This window comes from Castor canadensis, chromosome 6 (genome assembly GCF_047511655.1).
Source record: "Castor canadensis chromosome 6, mCasCan1.hap1v2, whole genome shotgun sequence".
NCBI lineage: Eukaryota > Metazoa > Chordata > Mammalia > Rodentia > Castoridae > Castor > Castor canadensis.
The window spans coordinates 166,211,413-166,226,465 of NC_133391.1; positions in this window are offsets into that span (position 1 = coordinate 166,211,413).

Genomic DNA, 15,053 nt, shown 5'->3' on the forward strand with positions numbered 1-15,053 from the left:
AAAGGCTCTTATTGATTAGCTTAGTGGCTGGCTCATGATTTGACATTTTCCTTAAATTTCTGGATCTAGTAACCCCCAACATTTACTGAGGAGGAGCTTCCAGCAAGGATTTAAAAGCTTTTATCATCACCTTTTCTTCCTGCTTTCAAAGAGGCTCAGGATCTTCCAGAGGTGATACTTTAAGTGCTTGCTAGCTGTTTCCTGGGCATGCATGTAGACCCAGACAGGTGCCTTCAATTCCTTGGAAAATACTGGAGCTTTTTAAAGCTTATGTACACGACTGATTACCCAAGTTTTCTCTTGATCATTTTTTGATCAGCTAGTTATTTGGCCCATTGTTATCCTTGCCACAAGCAAGTGGGATATTAAATAATTGTGAGGTTTTTTTTTTTTACAACCCCTCCACCACCCTGATAATAAGGTTGTTTTAATTGAGTGAAGCCTAAGTCAAGCCAAATAAAGATAAGCCCTACAAGTGGAGTTTCCCAGGGAATTGCCAGGGAGGTCAAATAATGATAATTCTCCTAGAATGGGGCTTAAGAGGAAAGCAGCAGGCATTCTATCCCTCCTAATGGTTGCTAGTTTTCTGTTTTCACTGTGACCATGGAGCTGCTGGTTGTCAGGGTTCTCACAGAGTGGGCACAGGGGATAGGAATAAAATGCCAAAGGACTTGTTTTCTTTGCCAAGATGCAGCCAGTTTAAAAAGAAATGCTTCTTAGCTTATCATAGTCCTTTGGTTAATTTAAGAATTCTGAAAACATTAGACTTTTTTTTTGCCAGTGTCTTCATTATTTTAGCATAGAGAAGAGTTTTTAGGATGTGTTGTCCAACCATTCCCACTGATATAATTCAGTGCTCTTCCATTTTGCTGTTTTGTGAATAGTTGCCTACTTATTTTGCCCCATTGGCATACCATTACTGTCAGGAAGGCCCCTTGGATACCCCTTAAGTTTTAATGGCAATTAATGATAATTTAGGTCTCTTGTCTTCTGGTAACTAACTGCCCCTCTGACCTCTGTGGATGAGTGGCTGGCACATAGTGAATCTTTAGTAGGTAATAATTATTCATAGTCTTCCCTCTCAGCAGTTGACTTTACCTGTTATAATATGAAGATACTATGAGACTTTAGAAGAAAAATAGATCTACTCCTAGATATCATATGTACAAACCTGCTTGAATATCCATTAATCTGCTTCTCTTAATACAGTAAATGCCATACTCCTTTTCTGCTCAGACCACTGTCTCCACTTTTATCCTAGATCTCATTCATGAGCTTCCCAAGGCTCTGTTTCATGGATGATGCACCTTTTCTTCTCATCTGAAGTTTCTGCCTCATTTTGAACTGTGTCTTATCAGAACTTAAATATGCACAATATGTTCTGTTGGTAAGTAGCCTTCTCTGAAATGGTTAGACTCTAGGTCTATGATTTGATCTCATTCACGCAATAGATATTTACATATGCTATGTGATTTATGCGACCTTGTCCTTTACAACACATTGCATCCTAGCTTCTACTCCTCCCTCTCAAACTTCAGCATGGGCTGACAATAAATTCTGTGCCATAAAATCCATTGGATGCTTCTTACGTGACATAGTACCTTCTCAGCAGCACGAGGTGCTCTGACACTTCCTTCTTTTAAGAATAATAGTCGCCATTAGCGTTGTGACTCAAATTTTCCTAAATTTGTCTCTCTGTCACAAATTCACCATATCTCACACTAAATTTAGGATCTTTCTCATCCATTTTTCTTCTTATGTTCACATCTAAGCAAACTATGTCACCACCTATTTAAAGACATAAGTGACAGACATGGAGTTACTGTGATTTCCTCTACTCTTCCAATTCAAAATCCAATAACCTAGTATGACCTGTCACATCTATCTCCTTATTATCTCTGTTTTTCTTAACTATAACCACACTAGTCTAGCTACTTCTATGAATTCCCAATGTGTCTACAAATATCCATTCTTCCCTATTTTCAATCCATACCTTAAAACATAAGAAGGAATATTCACACACATCACATCTGATCATGATGCTCTGTAGACAAGATTAAGATCTCCTATTAAACAGTTACATATCTATATATGATTCTGTTACCTAACATTCAACACATTTGTACATACAATATTCTGTGTGTGTCTTTCTAGTAGATATGACAACTATCGGGACAGGTATCAAATGTGGCCCTATGTTCACATTTAGATAATACATTTTGAAACTAGAAAGGATTTGGTAGCTTTTGGAGGAGTAATTAGAAAACATTTGGTACTTTTCAAGAGATAATGACTTATTGAACGTATAAATAAACATGCAGCATAAAGAGAGAATTTAGCCTATCATTTGACCTCCAATATGTAATTCTTGATACTTTTTCAATAACTAGATGATTGAGGTATGCCAAAGTTTTGCCAACGATGTTACACTTTTAAGCTTTGAAGCAATGTTTATTTTGTGGTGAATTAAAACATTGCCCCCAGTTCTTCACTATTTTGTTATAAATCATGTAGCTTTGTCAAGAAAATTTACACTACCTTCCCACTGTAAGCACAACACATTTTCTTGCCCCATCAGTATTGTTACTGAATATGTGACTTGTATTCACATGATCATGACATCATTGTCACATGATGAAATGTGACAAAAACTGATGGATAACCTGTAGGTTTCCACTTGCTCCTAGATAAGGAAAAGATTAATGGCATAGATCTGAAATCAGCTTGTAACTTATAACCAAGCTCAACTGACCCACAGACTAAATTGAGCCATCACAACCAACATACAGAAATAAATGAGAGAAAAATAAATGCTTGTATTTTAAGCCAGTGAATTTGGGTGTGCTTTGTTACATAAGGTTATTAAAGCAATGATTCATTAACATAACCACAAATAGAGGAAAACATAATATCCTTATGACACATTTTAATTTTGACCAGGTATTATCAGACTTTTGCTCTGGTTTTGGTTTTTCACATATTCATCTAGACTACAACTCTTTGGAAGCCAGGTACACTATTATTTGAAAGGTCAAATTTCATCATTGTAAAAAACACCTGAGATAATCAACTTAAGAAGAGGAAAAGTCTATTTTGATTCATGTTTTTGGAGGCTCTGGTCCCTGATCGACTGTCCCCTTATTTTGGGCTTGTAGGCATCGCATGGCAGGAGGTCTTGGCAGAGTGACTGGCAAAACAAAGCCACTCACTTCATGGCCAGGAAGCAAAAGAGACTGAAGAGGGAGGAGGGATCCTACAAAAGCATGCCCTCAATGATCTAAAGATTTACTCTTGTGTCCCACCTCCCAAGGGATCTACCACTTCCCAGTAGTGATGCTCTGGGGACCAAGACTTTTAACATACAGGCCTTTGGGAGACATTTAAGATCCTAGACATTGTTGCAGTGAGGTTAACACAAATATGGAATATCAAATGAAGATCCAATAAAAACTTACTGACATTTAGGTATGAAATTATCCTATTTTCTTATGACAATTCTGCTTTTTATATCAATTTAACTGATAATTACCAGTGTTTCCTTTCCCTCTGCAGTTGTTACTAGTATAACTGGGAGTCTGTGTTGTCATAAACTCTTAAAGGGATTTTCAGGTCTGATAAAGTCTCATTTTCTAATTAATTACCATCCCTGTGAAACACCACTAGCAGATGGGAAAATAACATTGCAAATTTCTGTTTAAGCTTGTTAGCTAGAAAAGAGATCACCATCCAGATCTGATTCATAATTATTTGTCAAATTCTACACTTTGGTGAAAAATGAGCATACTGCTTGATTGAATCACTTGCTAAAAATGGAGTAGGGAAATGAAAAATTTTAAAGCTTCATCTATATTAAGAAAAAAATGATATATCTGTTTTTGCAAAATGTGTTTTATCATCTTATTAACTTGCTTTCCTTGAAATATTGCTTTATTCTGTTTTATACTATATTTAAGACAGAGAAGCATTTATTAAATTAAAATTAAAATAGGATATATAGTCTTTGGCATAAACAAGAAACTACAAATGGCAATTATCTGTCATGCCACAATGGTGCTGGGAATTGGGTAGATTTGGGACAAGGGTTAATTGGACACTTAAATACATGTGTCTATTTTTGAATCATATGAATGTAGTCCTTTATAATTATATGTCAGTTAATATAAAGTTTATGATTTAGGCTAGGAAGCAACTTTAATAGCTCATGCAGACTGTTACCTTTGCATGAATTACATAATTCTATATGCTTAGCATAATAGCTAGTATCTTATGACAGTGAGTGAATATTTTAGGAGTGAAAATGTCTAGGTGAGATGAAGTCTTGACCAAGGACACAGGTGATATATGTCTGTCTTAACTTTGTTGCTTATAGCTATTTCTTTATTTAAGGTGATGTTAGATCATATTTAAGTGGTATGCATTAATTGCTGGGGAAAAGAACTAGCAAGAAAATAAAGGAAGTATATACCCAATTTCATTGAGAAGCAACTGCCTTGTTACTACTTTTATAAAGAGGAGGAATGCAGATATAAATCTTATTGGAACTTTATATTCAGTGAAATCCTTCATGTCATTGTTAAATAGCTTATTTCCCTGTGGTTTGAGGTCATCTCAGTTTATAGCAATTTTTACCATTTTGTAAAAGCAAACTTTAAGAAAGTCCAATTTCAGAAAATACCCTAAAATGGAAATCTGAGTTTTCAGTGGGCAGTCAGAAATACATATTTAATTCATTTTCTAGTCCTTAGCATTTTAAGGCTGTTTTGGACACTAGCTTTATTTACGTTTGGATATGTGCAGAGAATTAGGGGTGATTTTCTCTGGGAAAGACAGAGTGAGAATTAATTAGCTAATGTGCAGAAAGTCCTGAATGTGTTAACTACCACTGATTGATTATAAGCTGGGGTTATAAGAATAACCCTTTATATGTATTTTGCTACCTTTGGCATACTGCTTTTCATTTCTTTCTTATAATCTTAAGAATCCCTCTCCTTCATTCTATGCAATTAATTTTGTCATTACATTGGAGATCCACTTGTGCGAAATTTATTTTTTAATGACTTAGATTAATTTTGAAGAACAGTGGATATTGCTTTTCCTGTCGAGTAGGTAGAAAGTGAGGCCAGTAACGGAAGTCTTGGAGGCTTAGCTCTATGCCCTGTGAAATTATGAGTTTCTTTTATCAAACCCAAGATACTAGTGTTGCCCAAATGCCCTGAAGAAGCATGAGGACATGTGCTATCGCTTTCTGGGCTCTGGGACATTGGCTCAGCCGAAGTGAGAGGTGAGAGTAGCTTGAAGGTCTGAATTCCTTTTTTATTGCAATGGTCTTTCTTTCCTCAGGCACTTAATTACTTAAATTACTGAGTTTGCAGTGATTTTTAATTTTCAAAATCTAACTGAATACAGTCTTATGAGATGCAAGACCTGGGGTACTCCAGGGGAAGCTCTCTAATTCCATTGAGACTTTATAATCAGCATGCTCAGACATAGCCCCAGTGTATTTTCCAGGGAGGCAGAAGAAGAAAGAGGATTTAGTGAGGGCTTGTTTCTGTTCTTGAAATTTCTGCTTTTGATCAATGCTAAATTACAGGTTTACTACTATGGAGTCAAGAATGATTTAAAGTTTCTTTAGGTAAGTAATGTTCTTTGCATTTTAGAACAATACTAAAGGAGTTGGTTGCTATGGCTGACTGCTAATAGATAGGCAATGAGTCTTTCCTGGAAGGGAAATCTGGGTGGCATGTTCCTATGTCCATCTTAACACTATCTCCAGGACTTAACTCAGCTGCCTCTTATACAGGCTGTCTATTCTGTTTTCAACTCTGAAGTCCTGCCTCTATCCTCCCTTTCATAATTTATGTATGTAGTTGTATTTGGTCATTTATATACAGAAGGAGATTGAACTCTCCAAGTCTGAATTTCATGCCCATTCCAGCACACTATTTTCTGGAATTTTCCCTTTGATCTCCATCAGAAGTTCTAAAAAGCAAGAAATTTTGATGTTACTTTCCATCCTGTCTTTTAGCCAGGTCTGCATGGAAGGGGACAAAAGTCAGATGCAACCTGAGATAGCAGAGTCAGAGCAGAAGAAACACAATGTGGATTTTATCCGATCAAGGAATGATATTTTCAGGGACCTTCAAGAGGATGAAAATCATAGGGCAAGATATGAGTAGGCATAACATGCTTGATTGTGAGTTCTGACCAATAGAAATGCTAAGCATCTTTGATTTAGATTGGAAACAGCAATAGATTTTTATCACCTAACGATGACTTATAAATGGGCTTGGCCTTGTGCTAGAGTTTAACTTAATTCTACAGAATCAGAGAATGAATCTGTAGCTCTAAAGTATGTCTTTTTCCATTTTAGATGGATGATTCTAGGGAGGTGCAGAGAGTTTTTTTTGAAGGGAGGAAGAACTGGGGAATGCATTGGAAGTTTACATTTTTGTGGTTTTCCACTAGGCAAAGAAATAAGGTATAAATAATGATGAAGCATAAAAATGACACATGATGAGGTGATGCTTAAATTCTCCAAGTAAATCCCTTTCTATCCCTTTCTCTTCCATCATTGGTCCTTTTTAAAACAAATGTCAATGAAAGTTCAGTGAAGTGTGAAGCAAAATGACATGCGTTGGATGGACAGTCACTTAGTGTTCAATTGATTCCCCAAACCTAAAAATGTCAGTTGTGCGTTTTAGATGTCAATATATTTTTACTGTTATAGAAGGCAGGAAGTATAAACCTAGATTTTTAGCTGTAGTGTTTAGCTATTATAATGCAATTATGGAGAGAATATTTGATATGCTTCTATATGAATTCACATGTGCTGTTTTTCAGCTCCTTTTAGCTCATTATCTAGGAGTAATAAGTTCAAGAGTAACTAATTTTATTGACTACTCTTAACATGTATCACATACCTTAAGGACAACATTTCAGTTATTTATCACATTGTGAAGTAGACTTCATTTTTATTCCTTTTGAGGTGAAGACATTTAGGTTAGATAAGTGAGGACCCATGGTAGGGGAATAGCAGACATTCACAGTCTGCACTACAGAAATTTAAAATACCAACTTTTATTCACCTTGTTGCTCTACTTCCTGCATCAGCTGTACACACTACTCACCTGGAGCTGAGGCTCTGAAAAGGAACAGAAAACAGATACTGTTGGGGTTGAGGGCAGAGGAAGAATTAGGATTCAGGAATGTCAGTGGTCACCTTGATTAACTGGATTAATGCTGGCACCATTCAGAGAAAGGCTCTATGGAAAGAATATGTGTTTACGTAATTGAAATTGGTTTTTATTGGTCATATTGATTTTGTACATCAGAATAGCATTGATATGATTATATTTTACAGTTTAGTATTCATTAAATGTAACAAAGTTTGAAACTTTTTAGGGAACTATTCCTTCAGTATAGAGTCTGATTTCTATGGCAATGACATTTTCCGAAAAGTTATGCTTTTGACCTATGCTCATCCAAACTCAAATTATTCCATAATGGTTTCATGTTCTTGCTAAGGTGTCCATATTTCTCCCTAAAGCACTAGCTAGTTATGCTCTTTCCTGATTGATGTCTTGACTTTTATCAACTAGACAAAGTGGGAAACAAGGTGGATTATAACAGGGTTCATCCTCTAACTAGCTGTGGCTTTCTAAGATACAAACCCTTACTGCTCAACACTGTCAAAATTTTGTGAGATTACTCACTTTGGAGAAACATGTTATTAATACTTACATGAAATGTCTTTGAACATGGAGAACTCCTTAACTTTTCTCTAGTTATGATTTTCTGGTGTTTGTACTTATAATTTCCCTCTGATCTGCTGAAATAAATACACAGAGGAATACACCAAGTCTGGAATGTTCTTCTCTACTTTATTGGCAAACAAGTTATTTTTAAAGTCCTATAAGGACCATCATCTGTATCATTTTATCTCTCAATTCTCCATCAGATTATAATTTCCTCCATTAATTATCTGTAGATTTTCTGTATGTAATCCTTGAGGGTTTCCCTTAAGTTTATAATTACTTCATTTTCATACATACATACGTACTCTTAACTCTGTCATTAGACTGTGACACATCAAGGGCCTGTGTTTTGGCTTTCCATTGTTAGCACCTCCCTAAATGTACTACCTGTAAGTTAGCTATCTGATGCGTAGGTTGCTATTTGTATATCTTCCTCTTAGCCCCCTGAATTGGCTACTCAAAACTTTCAGCAGTCTTCCTTTCTTCACTCAACCTGTTAGCTTCTATGTCTTTGTATTTAGACTTTGGTGGGTCCAATCAACATGATTTAGATTCTAGGTCCATTCTATCCTTCCCCACAGTAATTATAGTTATAACTAAAAGCAGTAATCACTAGAGAGTACAGTGTTATTTTAGCCTCACTATGGTAAGTATGGAAGGAACACTTGAATATTGATGCAACAATGCTATAAAAGAGCACCTGAACAGCAGGATGGATGAGGTGACTTTTGCTTGCTAAGAAGATTGTAGATGGAGATACATAAAAAGCATACTGACTACCAGGGTCCTGAGACCCATTGATCTGATACCCTCAAGTCAGTTGGCAATTCTTTAGAAGGGTCAACCTTCAGCAATATTAGTTTTCCCAGAATATAGTGCTTTATTCCTACTCATTTAATTACTATGCAGAGTAGATGTAACTGGGGTTCCTAGAACATTCATAAGTCAACCCAGAAATACTTTTAATAATTTTAAATTAATATTAGCATAAGCCAAGTGAAAGTTATAAGTGGGCCCATATAGTGCCTTATCATTTGTCCTGGGAAATTGATAAAGGGGAAATAATAAACTATTTTACCATGCCCTTCATGACTTCAGCTTAGACAACTTCTAGAGTGCTTCAGCTCTGGATCTCGTTGTTATAATTGTCTCTTTTTTCTTCTTTGATTCCTTCTATTTATCTTTTAACTCCTCCAGCTGCATTTATATATCTAGATGAAAATGCTCATTTCTCTTAGTTAATAATTTTCCCTTATCTGTTACCCTAAATCTGCTCATTCCTAGATCTTTTAAGGGCTTGTCTGATGGATTGCATTCTTCAAAAGGTTTATTAAATACTATAGTTTATATAGTAAATGTCCCCCAAAGGCCCTTGTGTTAAAAGGTTGGTCCCCAGGGTGTGCTATTTATGAGGTGGTGGAACCTTCAGAAGGTAGGGTCTAGTGAGAGGTCATTCAGAGTTCATATGTGAATGCATAGAGCAGTGGGAGTGAAGATGAAGCTGCAGTGGAGACCCCAGGAATGTAGAGGTGCCCCAAATATGCAATATTTGCAAGTTGAAGCTATAGACAGTGGGCAAAACCTGCCCAAGAGAGTGGCCATGTGGGCTACCCAAGAGCTAGGGAGTTCACCTACTACCACAGTATGCTTTGGAAGCTGGACGTGGAGTTTTAAGATTTAATGTTTATTCTGCTGGGTTTTGGTTGTGGTTTGAGCTGATGCCTTCTTACTACTTCCCTATTCCCTCCTTTTGAATAGAACTGCTTACCCTGTGCCTATGTCACCATTATGTTTTGGAGGTAGGTAACTTTTTTGTTTTTTTGACTTTTATAGGTGTTCACAGCTTGAGTCTTCTTGAGTCTCAGAGGAGGGCTTTGGAGTTGGACTTTTGAGTAAGGCTGGAGCAGTTGATACTTTGGAACTTTTGGGGTTGCACTGCATGCATCTTGAATTGTGACGTGGACATGAGACTTTGGGAGCCAGAAGTAGATGCTATGATTTAGATGTTAAATGTTCCCCAAAGCTCATGTATTAAAAGGCTTGGTTCCTAGGGTGGGGCTGTTGGGACATGATAGAACTTTTAGGAGGTAGGGTCTACTGAGAAGTACTTATGTTCTTGAGGACTTGCCCTCAAAGAAGATTGTGAGACTAGTCACTCCTTATTTATCCCTGTGCTTCTTGGTCAAGAGGTGAGTGATTGTTCTCTGTCACATGCTCTTACCATGATGTGCTAGCTTGCCCAGGTCCAAAACAACAAGGTCAATATATAATGGACTGGAACCTCCAACACTGTGAGTCAGATTATAAGATGATCACTTTACATTTTTTGTTAGAATGACAAATCTAATACCCCTGGCTGTTCCAATCACATTTGCAGCTACCTGTCTTTCTGGCTCCATTTGCCCAGCTCTATTTTCCATAGAAATGATCGCTAACTAACTAACTATACAATGGTGTATTGGCCAAGGGTCTTCCTGTATGTTTTCTGTTTCTTTGTTCCTACAGAAATTAATGTAGATGAACTTAAGAGGACAAAAATCAAAAACATTTTGGATGCTAGCTTTCATTGAATCCAAAATTGATAAACTGGGGGGTACTTCTGGCACATTCCCATATCAGTCAATTCACCTACCTGATAATACTTTGTTTTTTAAAAAATAATGGAATTCTTTCCTGTTTTAATATGATCATTTTCTAAATATTTGATTTAATTCCACTAAAGCATGTGCCATATTTGAAGCTGTTAAATTCCCACAAGCAACTCGATCTGTAAACCTAGCATGCAGCTCAACATAACTAATTTGATCACTGCTTACATTCCAGCCATGATACCGAATGCTGGGGTTCCAGGATAAATAGGACATATATCATATATGGTATCAGTCAATGAAAGGCAAGTCTTATATATATATATATGTATATATATATATATATATATATATATGTATATATATGTGTGTGTGTATGTGTGCTTCCACACATGTAAATATATTTATATTTTTACATGTACAATACATATAAATATATGTGTATGTATGTGATATAATAAAAAACTCTGAGTTTCCTTCTCTACTCAAACATTGTTCTTGGGTAACAACTTCAGGGTGTTTTGAGTATAGAAAGTATAATTTCATGTTATCCAGTTTTCTTATACAGCAAAGTAATATGGGAAATGTGTAATTAATTGCTTCCAGTAAAACCCTTGTTTTGGGAAGTGAATTTTAGGTTTAGCTATTTCTCTCTTTACTTAAAATGACATCTTGAAAGTTTGGTCACAGAAGTGACTTTTTTATTCAAAACAAAATTACAAGTTTCCTTTACCATGGTGCCAGTAACTCATGTCATCAGTGGGCTGGGATCCAGAGTCATTGTGAGTGAAATGCTATATTTCACAAGGGACTTCATTGATTCCTAACATGCTGCTTCTGAGCAGTCTCCTCTTCTGTGTTGGTGAAGTCTGCTTTAGTTCTTTTCTACTTCCAGCCATGCAATTTTATGTAATTATAAACACCGCCTACACTTCTGTTACTATGACACAAAATCTCAAGATCAAAGACAAGATGCATTTATATTGGCATGTTAACATTATTATTGAAAGCAAAAATATTTCTAATGTGATTCTTCTTACATACAAGCAAATAACTCCTTCCCCTTTTCATCCTATTTCACGCTCTGAACAAGTATTATTCAGTTTCTTTTTCATCTCCCAGGAATTCTGCACAGTTCTGTAAGACTGTTTAGCCATTATGAGAGAAATAAATATAGGTGACACTAAGAAAGCCCTTGAGGGTTTGTTTTCTGCAGTCCCTGCTAACTTGATTGCTTAAAAAGGCACATCCTCTCTTTATGGCTCCAAGTCTCTTAGGACGTAATATTTCTCTGTAGGACTCAATGAGGAGAGGTAAGAAGAGTGGCTCATGGCAGAGTTATCCTCTGCTATATCTGGAAAAGATTTTGGCTTGAGGGTCTTGTGATGTGGAGAAGAGACAGGGCCTGTAGTCTCACCAATATGGTACATTCTGTTCAATGGGAGAAGGAGCTTCTTAGTGTCCTACCTCAGAGGTGACTCAGATAGACCTAGGAGTTTTTGGGTTTAGAACTCAGAAATAAGACATGAGGTTTATGTCTTGGGTTAGGCACTTTAAGAGACATACAATACTCAATGCAATCATTTATGATAGACATGATTGTTTATATGTGGCATATACACTTGTGTGTGTGTGTATTGCATATGGCTCAAAGGACTAGAGATTTATAAAAATTAAAAAGAAGAACAAAACCTCACCCCAAACTATACAGTTATTAAATGATTGGGTCAGAACTCAATCTACCCAACCCCTGGCATTTTCCTCATCTATAATTCCTTGCTGCATTCTTGGACTTCACATATTATAGAACATTCTGGCCTCTCTGAGTACTGACAACAGTCTGCCTACTGTTTGATTAGAGTTAATAGTTTTTGAGCTAATATAATGTATTTCTATCATTTCTCTAGATACCACAAGAGAGGCAGTGATAGATCATGCTGTCTTTACCTTTAGAGAGCTTAGAATTTAAGGGAGAAGTTAAAAATGAGTGCATAAATAACAAGAATACCAGGAAGCATGCTGTAAATTTTCACCCAAGAAAATGAGAAACATCTTGGAAAGAAATAACATTTGATCTGGTTCAGGAAAATATGAACTGAATTCAGATCTGAGAAAATGAGGGTCTTAAGATTCCTGGAAGTGCTGAAATTATGAACCAAAACACAGGTAGGATGCTTCTAGGTGTAGTTTAGTAGTAGTGATTGATTTACTTTGGCTGGAATACATGACAAAGAAAAGAAGACATTGTTGCCAAACTTTAATGCAACTGTAAGGATCTGATAGTTTATCCTGTAGGTGACTTTGATTGTGGGAGTGATTTTCATCAGGAGAGTAATGTACTGAGAATGGTGGTTTTGGAATAGTACACTGAAAGCTTCAGGAGAGCAAATAAGAGAAAGAACATTGCTGATCTTGCTACTGTTTGTGGACTAGCACTTGTTGGCTCTTTTAGTACCTTTTCTGAGAGGTGTGTAAAGCAGCTGTATCTTTGTGCATAATGTGCAGAAGGAGAGGAAGGGGAGGAAAAGAAGGTTATCTGATGGTTTTTTGTTGTTCTTGCAGGGACACTGGCTACTTTCTGTGCTGTATGATTTGGTGGCTGCAGGAAAATTGCAGGGAAGATGGTGATAGGTGCACAGGGAGGACAAGAGGCAAGCTGTTTATAGGAAGTATCCATGAGCAATAGGAGGGACTGGGAGCTACTCTGGCAGTGTGGAAAGGGGTCCTTAATCTACTGCAATGACAGCAACCTGGATTTATGAAAACAAGAATGACATTGCCTTTGCTAGGGTTACTCCAGGACAAAACAACTTAAACACCCCAATCTAGGGTGGTATGTAAAACTAACATGGGGCATCACTGAAACTTATGTGCAGGGCCAGGAAAGATATCCCTGACTAGTGACTCTGAATAAAGGAAATGAGGGCACCTTTAGGCAGATATGTGGAATCAGAGACTTAAAGCAGGTAAAAAATAGGAACAAAGTCCTTGAGATAGACTGTGCTAAGTATGTCTAAAGAACAGCATGGAGTCTTGCACAGCTGCAGTAAGGAGATGAGCAAGAGAAGAGTTAAAGAATTATTGTGACCTTGAAGTGTGCACTTGAAGAACAGAGCAGCTATTAACAGATACCAGAAAGGCTGTAGGAGGAGCTGGTTTAGCAGTATTTTGAGAGCTCCCTTTTAGCATGTTTATCTTACAACTATTAAGTACTCTACGAGAGATAGGAGATAAATAATTTAAGGTGTATGTTTTGAATTAAAAAATTGCAGCTAGAAAGATAAAGTTGGTAACTATTAACAACTACATGTTATTCAAATTACCAGAAAAGAATGACTGACTAGAGTCTGGGTGTGGAGAGAAAACAGATGAGGTAGAACAAATAAAATCTGGGAAACTCTAATATTTGAAACTAGGGATAAAAAACAAACAAACAAAGGATACTGAGAGATATGTGGGTACTGAACCTAAAAATTGTGTGACCCCTGCAAACCCACAGAAGAAATTGATTCCAGGGAAAAGTGATGCTCAGTTCTGTAAAATTCTGCTGACAGGTTATATCAGGTAAGGATCCAACAATGGTTATAATTAGAGGTCAAAAAGTTAGCATAACCTGCATCTTAATAAAAAGGGGGTGTGGTGGCACACACCTGTTTTCCTAGTTATTCAGGTAGGATTGTAGTCCAAGACCAGCATTGTGTAAAAAAGTGTGAGACCCTACCCAAAAGGTAACTGTAGCACAATAAGGTCGGGGGCATGGCTCAAGTGGTAGAACACCTCTCTAGCAAGATGGAGGCCCAGAGTTCAAATCTCATACTGCCAAAAAAAGATCCAGCAATGACTATTCGATTTAGCAAAATGGTAATGATAGGTGATCTTAAGAAGGACAATTTCTATGGGGTGGTGGAGGCAAGGCTTCTATGGGGTGGTGGAGGCAAAGTATGATGAAAGTGGGTTCAAAACAGATCAAGAGGAAAGAAATTAAATGAATACGAGATGAGTAAGAGAGATGGAATGGCAGGTGGGCATGTGATTTTGATAACTAACGTGGGTCATCAGTGGATTAGGAAAGGAGGCAACATCACAGGTGAATAAAAGTGAAAAGGTGGCTGAATCAATAAATTGGAGATGGGGGGACTTGAAGAATTGCTATCTGTCATTGTCTTCTTGGGTTGCTATAAGACAATACCATAGAATCGTGGCTTACAAAACAGACACTTATTTCTCACAGTTCTGGATCAGGGTACTGACACAGTTCAAGTTCAGGGTAGTAAGCATTTTGAAATTTGGTTCTAGTGAGAGCCATCTTCCTAGCTTATAGATGGCTACCTTCCTGCTATGTCCTTAGATAGGAAGGGGGCAGGAAGGGGGAAAGAGAGGGAGAAAGACAGAGAGAGAGAGAGAGAGAGAGAGAGAGAGAGAGAGAACATATACACAATGTGCTATTCAGGCATTAAAAATAACGAAAGGCTATCTTTTGTGACAACATGGATCATATGTTAAGTGATGTAAGCCTATCACAGAAAAGACAATTAATACACGATCTCACTCATGTGGAATGTAAGAGACTGGATGGCATAGAAGCTGATGTGGAATGGTAGTTTGGCAGTTATCAGATGCTTGGGAGAGTAGGGGAGAGGGAAGAATGCAGAAAGGTTGACCAATGAATATGTTGTACAGTAGAGTGACTATAGATAACAATAGTTTACTC